Genomic DNA, 9,581 nt, shown 5'->3' with positions numbered 1-9,581 from the left:
TTTGATCCTGTTTTGATCCTGTTCAAAAACACAATTCGAATTAACTTCATCGCAGTGGTGCCAACACTGAACAGTTCAATGTTCTTGCTCGTGAATAAATGCTATTTTCCCGAAAGCACGAATCCAATTAATGCTTATTTAACCACATGTCTATCCCGGCTTTTGTATGAAAAAAAGAGATCAGGCTCAGTGGGATTGAAAAAAAAATCTTCCCCGCGCCTGAACAAATCACGCTTGCATTATTTAGTCTGATACTTACCCTCTCGATGGCTTTGAATTATTTTGGTTGTAATTAAATCGAGTATAACATCTGTTCTATGAAACTTGATTTTGTAACATTTATTATAAAAATACTTATGAACAAATCATATTTGGTTTACATAAAAAAGCGCCTTCTCATATTTCAATTTTACCTTAAACGTACACTGTAAATATTTTCAAACGAAATCTATGAAAAGGGTGGAAGTTAGACTTTCATTTTGATGCCAAATAGTCTCATTAATTGGGATTAGTTGCAAACACGGTGTTCGAGTAAAAGACACATCGGGGACACCCCAAAGTATCAAGACAGTCACCCGCGCTGACAAAGTGGTAATCTCCCATTGAAATACCCCCACCAATCAAGGGGTCATCCTTCTATTGAAATCCGCCACCAGTCAGACCACCTCTATGTTCAACAATAGGGTAATCTCCCCAATCGAAAATGGGGTAATTTAAATCTACCTTGACAATTGGGTAAGCCGAGCTCTCCCATTAAATACAGCTAGCAATGCACTGGCCCAGGTCATTTTCAACGTCCGGCTTTCGGGGAATTAAAATGAGCATCAAATGGGTAGTTTTCTTGTACTCGTTTTGTCCCCATACTAGAGCCTTGATTTTGGTTCTTTTCGTAATGTGTATTTTAATATCTTTTCCATTATATTTATCAGCATTTCGACATTTAATGTAGTTTAATACTTTTCTTTATAAAGAGCAATATTACATAAAACCTGTTTGGCGCAGGACATTATAACATAACGTTCCACCGATATTTCATCAACACATTTTTAATTAACCATGTAACTTTCCTCTTTATAGGTCTACTCTTAATATATTTATTCGGGTTAAATTCTTTGCCTATCATCTCTCCGTGCATTTTAATAATCAAATATATTTGGAAAAGGGGTGTTTACCAGGCGAAAGTGAAGGTCCTCACTTGTGCATGAACGACATATCCTCATTAAAATACATGCTGTGAGTTTCAAAGGGGGCACACTTGTGTAAAAATGGCATATTTACATTAACAAATTCATAATGGCTCTCAAAGGGGGAGGGTGCACGGGCCGGATGCCACCCCCCCCCCCCCCCGGAATCACTACTACAGAATATAGACCCACTGGCTTCTTTTAGTAGAGGTCACAGAATAGAGCACAATACTTTTGAGAGGCCAACCATTGTTCAAAATAAATACAGCGCCTATTAGATTGTATTGTGTTACTTCGGCAGGATCTGCGCCAGCATACACTCCATCCTTCTTGATCTAGTATGCCTAATACCTCGGTCACATTTTTTTCTACGGCGGCCGTACGGCGAGTCGAAAACAGCCGTTTTAACAGTTTTCGTACCAGCTAAATATAGGTGGTTTGAATAATAAATTAATAAAACGGCTGTTTTCGACTCGCCGTACGGCCGCCGTAGAGCAAATGTGACCGAGGCATTACCATTTCCTGAACGTTTATTGATGTTTGTGTGTGTGTAAAAGTATTTAAATAAAAAAATGAAAAAGCTATACAGAATACAACTATGCGATTAAGAGGTGAAGTACAAAGTTAGAAGGGAAACTAGGCCAAAGAGCCTTCCGTATTACTTACTTTACGTCGGTAAATTATGTTTACCTTAGACACTGGGAATCTAATTTGCATTTTGACACACACACATTGCAGATAAATTCAGATATTTGATAGGAAGAAGAAATCACCGGCAATATGCACGTACTGCATTAGTCAAACGTGAAGGTTAAAGAAATAAGTATAGAAAAGATTTAGACAAATTCAAAGGAAGAAATGAAGTTGGATGAAAAAAAAGAGCCATAAAATTAAGTTGAAAAAATTAAATATTGTGAGTAGAACTGGAAAATTGAAAGAAATAATTAAACCTCCCCCAACTGCAGAACGGTTTTGAAGGGGACCACCATGCATAAACTGATGGTACTTTTTACGTTTTGTACACTATTTGGGGGGAAAATAGTGTGGAGGCTTCAGCCCAGACCCCTTCGGTTCTGCGGCTCCTGGATGGTAATCAAGAACACTTGGTCACTTAGTACTCTAGATCACAGGGGAAATTGATAAGAGAATAAAGACAGATCCCAGGTAAAAATATAATATAGGTTTTCCTGTCCGATTTCATGTAGGAGTCACTTAAATGTGTTAATTTGCATTTTAATTCACGCGATATTTTTTCCCCCGGAGACATCGGTCATTCAAAGTTTAGAACGGGATTCATTAAAAGACGCTATAATTCCTTTATAAACATTTAACTAAATTCATGGTCAAGACTACCTCAAATTTGATAATTTTAATACTAATTTGTTAAGTGCTTTTTATTTCGTTTGAAGGTAAAGATGTTTGAAATGGTCTTACAAAGTAACGAAAGTACTTTTTGTTCTAAATTTCGGGCAATGAAATTCAAGAATTGTGCATTTAATAAACAATGACCGATATGTCTGCTTGAGCATCCAATTTATTTTTTAAAAGTTCAAATTAATGATATTTTATTTGTTTGTTTTGCACGACATTTGTATTATGTGTGAATATATTAGTTTCTAACATGTTAATGTTTAAACATATGTACAATAAATTAGATATAGGCCTATGTTTAGCTCAAATATGAATTTCAACGATGCCCTTAGTTTTATCTTTTTTCCCATAAAAAAAACGCTTGCATTTCACGTGTTTATTATTTTTTGTCACAGTAGCGTTTCAATGTAGAAATTTAAATGCCATCATTTTGGGACCCAGGTATGATTTATATTGCATCTTTTGCGAAGGGTTTTGCATTTCGTTTACAAAGAAGTTAAGGACAATTCCATATTTTTCCTTTTCACCCGACAATGCTGACTGTGTGGGCTCAGTGTGATGAAAAAAATCTTACCCGCGCCTGAACATTTACTTTTAGAAAGTCAATGTTTTAACGGTATATTCTTCAAAATAAAACAACTCGTGCTAAAGCTTAATTGTTCTATTTAAAAAAATCAAATCTAAATCTTATTGAACTTTGTCACTACTGAAACCTGAAACGAAAAATTATCAAAATAAATTGTGAAAGCGTAACTTTGGAAAATATATACCCCATTGGACTAGGCACACCGATAAAAGGACACAACGATATTCAGATCAGTGAATACAGATCGGGCGTTTAATAGTTTGCCTAAAACGCCGATATCGTGGACATAGAGGGCGCTCATGCAAAAACATCTTATCGGAGAGCCAACCGGGGGGTGTCAAAAGAAAAGATAAAAGCGCACGCTTCCGTTTTCGCTGCAAAAGGACACGCTGGCGTCTTGAATGGCAAGAGCACTGACCCGTAGAAAGAAAAATGGACAACTGCACGCTGAGCGGGTTCGCCGTAGAATATAAAGGTAAAGACGCACGCACACTTTTGACAAGACGCCTTAGGAAGAATTACTCAACAAACTTGGCATTAATTCAAATCTATGACAAAATTACAAACGCCATTGCTAACAAAGAACATGTCATTGGGATATTTTGTGACCTTAGTAAGGCATTCGATACACTTAATCACGACATTCTACTCTCAAAACTCAACTATTATGGCGTACGGGGTCAATCCCTTCTTTGGTTTAAAGATTACTTAAGAAATCGAAAACAATACGTCTCATGTAATGGTCACGACTCTGATTCACTTTTAGTTCATTGTGGTGTCCCTCAAGGCTCCTTCTTAGGCCCACTATTATTTTTAATATATGTAAATGACATTATTAATACATCATCCATTTTATATTTTGTATTATTCGCTGACGACGACACAAATATTTTTTTTTCTCATAAAAATCTCACTTCCTTATACAATATTTTAAATCATGAAATAAATAAAGTATCACAGTGGTTCAAAGCTAACAAATTATCTCTGAACACACAAAAAACTCATTACATATATTTTCAACATCATTCTCATAATTCTAACACTCAAATTCACTTACAGATTGACGGCAAGTCATTAGAACGTAAAACGCACTCTAGATTTTTAGGGGTCATCATAGATGAAGCGTTATCTTGGAATGAGCATCTGCACCATATTACAATGTGTATTTCAAGAAGCATTGGAATTATTTCTAAGTTAAAATTTATCTTGCCTCTTAAAACTTTATTCCTATTGTATAATTCCTTAGTACTCCCGTACATAACCTATTGTAACGTTGTTTGGGCTAATTGTGGCTCTACAAAGCTGACTTCTATTTTTAGATTACAAAAGAGAATTGTTCGCATTTGTACAGGATCGCATTACCTGGCTCACACTGACCCTTTATTTTTCAAACAGAAAACACTGAAAGTTGCCGACTTGTACACTCTTCAAGTAGCTATCATTATGTTTAAGTATATCAATAATCTACTCCCATCGTCTTTTGATGACATGTTTAAGTTCAATAGTTCTGTCCATACCTACCCAACTCGTACATCTGGAAACTTTCATCTCACAAACCCCAGACTGTTAATTACCTCTAAATCAATTCGACATCATGGTCCAGACATTTGGAATAATCTTGCAGACAATATTAAATCTTGTTCTACTTTATACTCATTAAAATCAACTCTTTAAAAAAATATCATTCAATCTTATTCATCCGACACTTCAAATTGATTCTCATTAACAACCAAAAACTATAAATAAAAAATAATAATAACAATAATTATACTGCTATTTACAGCACCCGCACCTGCACCTGCATCGCACCCACTTGTTCAGCAATTACCGATCTTAGTCACGAACCCTTTTTATGAGGCCGCCATCAACTACAAGCTTAACCGCTCACGATGGCGGTCTCCTGCGTTCATTTGTTTATGCTGCTTTTTATTATCATCCTAATGTGAAGTATATGCCCAAATAATTTTTTTTTCTATTTATGTAATGTGAAGTATATACCCAAACCATTGTTTTCCTTCTAATTATTATGTTTATGTTGTAAACATTATGGATTGTTTTATATATTGCAAACAATGTAAATAATTTTTGATAATGTATTGTGAACGCAGAAATAAAATCAAACAAACAAACAAACAAACTCTGGTTTGGGCATATTCATTGCCAGGTCCACAACACTGAATATATCTTTTACCTCTAAATTACTTTTAGGAGGTACATGCATCATTACATCATTACGTATACTACCAGTCCATGGGGGAACATCAGGATTCAATCCGATCTTAGAGGCACTTACCTCACCAGCGACATCATTTCCTCCCTCTTCGTCTTCTGGCAATAACTTACATTCAATCTCAGCCTCTTGAACCCCATGTACTGCCTCAACATTCGCAATTTGTTGTTCGAGTTTTAACTGTTCCATTTTTAGGCGTTGAGTTTCCTTTATCTGTTCTAATTTCAACTTAGCGACCTCGGCTTTGATCCTCGCGTCCCTCAGCCTCGATGAAGTTGTTGAGCTTGTTGTCCGGACAGACTGGTTGCTCCCTGAGGACCTTAGCGACATGCAGTCGTCATCCTCCTTTGTGGGTTCGGCAATCATCCGGCAATGCTCCTTGGCCTCCTTCATCCAGACTGATAATCGCTCATCAAATTATTCCTTGTTAGTTCGCTTTGCGTCAAAGTCCTCCAGTACCTTATCAGCCTCTTCCCCAGTTAGCATCTTGTGGTATTCACCAAAGCGTTCTGTATATTTAATGAATACATCATCTAACTGGTCCGCCTTTCCGGTGACTTTGTCGAGGTTTTCTGGATCTAACATGAGCACCTCCAGTTCTTTATATTTCTTTGTAAGGCTCCCAGCATAAGCCCGACATGACTGCATTAACTGGGGCTTTCCTTCGTTAGCACCGTTACTTGACATGATGATATGATCAACGTTCCAATTAAAGCTATTGTGAACTTTATCCAGTCTTCCACCGCGATCGTGAAGTTTAGAGAAGAATCACAAACTTATAAAAACAAATCGCGAACTTATGTAGCTTCTTGCACGGTTAAGCTACAGCTAAGGATTAACTTAGGCTCGTGGATAGTCAATATCCGAACGCACCTGCACACTCCAAAGATAAATGTCCAATCACACAGTCATGTAGGTTAAGACATCCATTTAATAATAACAGTAAACTTGGCGGACGAAATAACGGCGTGTTCACACAACGCGAAAATAAAATGATCGATGAAACATAAGAAATGGCGAAGTAGAACAGAACGATAAATAACTTGAAGTAATTGACAAACGTGAGTGAGCGAGCAATTGGTGGTTCGCTGCAATAAAAATGAAAGTGTAATTGCAAATTAGTATGTCGTCAACATAGAGAAATTTACATGAAAGAATGATCATAATATTCTGATGGATAAAGAGATTATTATCATCTTATAACCATGTCGGTATTCATCTAATTGTTATAATAAAACTAGTAAAAAACAGAAGGTATAGATATATACATAATAACATGAAAGTCAATAGCAATAAATCATAACTAATGCTAAAACAACTAGATTTTAATTCGTCATGCGGACGAATTAGGTGGTCTGTCCTTATTCTCGCCATCATGATCACTATTACCATGTTCAAGCAGATCAATATGATCTTCATGATGACAACGGAATGTTCATTATGGATGGAATACTTGTGAAAGACGGGAGATGATAAAGTACTGTGAAAAGGGTCTCTTTGATATATGAAAATACAAGTGATATGAAAAAAGTTATTATAATCTGTTAAATCTTGCTAAATTTTAACTTTCATACCTTTTAATTATCATAACGGATCATGTACGAGGTGGTAAAAAGAAAAAAAAATGAAAAAAAAAAATCATCTTGTTCACCCCCAGGACTCGAACCTGCGCCCCCGAGAACGCAAGTCAAGTGCGTTATCCATTGAGCCACGATATTCCCCATAGAGATTACACGTAAGCAAATTTGAGAATTGCAAATCCAACTTTGCAAGCGAAAAACGGGCATGATCCCGGTATCTGATCAAAAAATGGAGGGCACACTTCCGAAAGCTGAGAATCTTAGCTACAACATATTGAAAGCTCAGAGACAACTGACAAAAGAAAATGGAGATATAGCTCACGAAATAGAGGAATGTAGAATCTAGTTTTGAGAAAAAGTCATGTCCCATAGAGATTACACGCAAAATGAGTAAAAATGACATGCCTTTATTATTTGCAATTTTTCAAGATGATCTGTTCATTAAAATGAAAAATAAAGGCAATAATTCAGAAAGAGTAAGACCTAAGCTACAACATATCGAAAATTGGGCGAAAATTGACTAATATTCACGGAGTTAGAGCCTAATTTGCATAATTGTTATGACGTCATAACAAGCAAAATGGATATTTTGATTTCCAACGCAGTTTTGATGACGTCATGATCAAATTGAGAGACAATGGTGACATGAAATCAAATCTACAACTCATATTCTATCGACATTTGAAAAAAAAATTGGGGGTCAACGGACTATTTAAAGGGCTACAGTGAATTTTCAATAGGCATGTTTTTGCCCATATATAGCCTATAAAGAGAGCTCGCACGCACACGTGCTGCAAACTTTAACGGGTGTTAATTTCGTTATTAATGGTCATAGAAGGTTGATCAAGGTATCAAATTGCTCAGAATTATATCATCAATGCAATGATGTAAAAAAAACTGTGTTTCTGTGATGCGTTATGGCGTTACGCGCGGAAACGCGCGCGCATACGTGCGTGCGCGCAAATTTTTTGAAATGCTTAAAATGACTTGAAACGTACCCAAAAAAATTTATAGGCCATTTGGAGAATTTTTTTGGCTTTGACGCGCGCGTACGCGCGCGTCTTGACCTTTACATGACCTTTGATGACATTGACAGATGACCTTTGACCTAAAGTTTATGTGATGTAAATATGGTTGATTATTGATGATCCATTATGTTGATATGATCAAATTGAGAATTTTACAAAATGGCGCGTAGATGACGTAATCATGACCAGATGACCTTGAAAAGCTTAGTATGCCGTCTCTATGATAGACTCCATATATGACAGAAAAATCAGCCAAATTGATTCAGCCAATTCGGAGAAAAGTTGGCGACAAACATAGGTGCTAAAAATAAATAATAAAGAAAGAAAATTCTGACGAAATTAAGAGGTGATCTGTCATAGACAGACCACCTAATAAACTTAATTCTGTATAACTAATAACCCGTCTGAACACACCTCTACTCAAGCTATGCCATAAACAAGACTATCTCCTTTGGGATAGCATTGACCATGGGCCTATACACATTAATAACTCTCAGTACCAGTGGCATTGAAACCATCACTTAACAAAGCACTTCTGTTTGCTTATTAGCTGTACAGCTTGTATACTCTCAGTGAGGATTACACATACCCTCTTCTTCCATACAGTATACTTCTAACCAGTGTAGTGCCAAAAACTAATTAGCAACATATAGAATTATGGATGTAAAACATATATAAAATTCACAAATGAATACTCAATATTACTTGTTACCTACTTAAATATTCTCAACAATAAATTTCATATACAACTTCTGGCATGACGTAGCAAAGAAAGAATGAGAGGTAGAGAGAGAGAGAGAGAGAGAGAGAGAAAGAGAGAGTGAGAGACTCAGTACAAAGATAAACTTATCCGTCTGAAACTTGAAATATATACTGTATATACAGTACAAACTTGACATACCGTAACTTGTTTAATATTAATCTAGTAAACATAACAATATTCTACATATCAGATATGAGAACTTACCGATTGTTTGACCTCCTGGTTTCACAATATCAGTAAATTTTGATCGAATGTATAACAGCACAACTTGTTGCAATGAAACTTTTGTTCCTTCTGAGGTGGAAGATGCAAAGGGCTTATCACCCTCCTGAGATGCTTAGGCTAATTTGCATACCAGCCTAAGTCTTGACCAATGGGTTTATTGTTACTATGCACCCCTGGTCTGACCAGGGTGTGGCTGACCAACCAGAATTGACATTATCATAAACAACCTTGTTACTAGGCCAGAAAACATACCCAGTGACCAACTGGCAATGACTTTACCTTATTTGGGAAACAGAACATGAATTAATGAAGGTTAAATATATAGTCTTGACTTTCAGCCCACTTGTGGTTTATGCCGCTACACACAGGTATTTATAACATCAGGGGGTTTCATGTTGGTACCGACTCGACCAGTGAATGGCCAGGAGCTATTGTAACGCCAGAAGGAGTAGATAGACATGATCTTATACACAATCACGAAGAGAGTGACACTCAAATATGGCTACATATCAATGAAACCTCATGTCCATCAATATTAATATATTCTATAGACAGAGATATTGGTATTATAGGATTACCATTAGTTTGAAGATAAAAACATACATATTCAATAC

The 9,581-nt window shown here is 36.3% G+C and overlaps 1 long non-coding RNA gene across 1 annotated transcript; it reads right to left on the bottom strand.

The window, feature by feature from the left end:
• Nucleotides 1-6,284: 6,284 nt before the first annotated feature.
• On the bottom strand, nucleotides 6,285-9,322 carry LOC135154077 (uncharacterized). The gene is made up of 2 exons (XR_010293516.1): nucleotides 8,947-9,322; nucleotides 6,285-6,459 (listed from the first exon to the last, which is right to left on the bottom strand). It is a non-coding gene; the product is annotated as an uncharacterized LOC135154077 (long non-coding RNA).
• Between the last annotated feature and the right edge of the window lie 259 nt (nucleotides 9,323-9,581).

The sequence above is a fragment of the Lytechinus pictus genome, chromosome 5, assembly GCF_037042905.1.
Source record: "Lytechinus pictus isolate F3 Inbred chromosome 5, Lp3.0, whole genome shotgun sequence".
In the NCBI taxonomy this organism is placed as follows: domain Eukaryota; kingdom Metazoa; phylum Echinodermata; class Echinoidea; order Temnopleuroida; family Toxopneustidae; genus Lytechinus; species Lytechinus pictus.
This window is presented reverse-complemented; position numbering and strand designations above follow the sequence as displayed.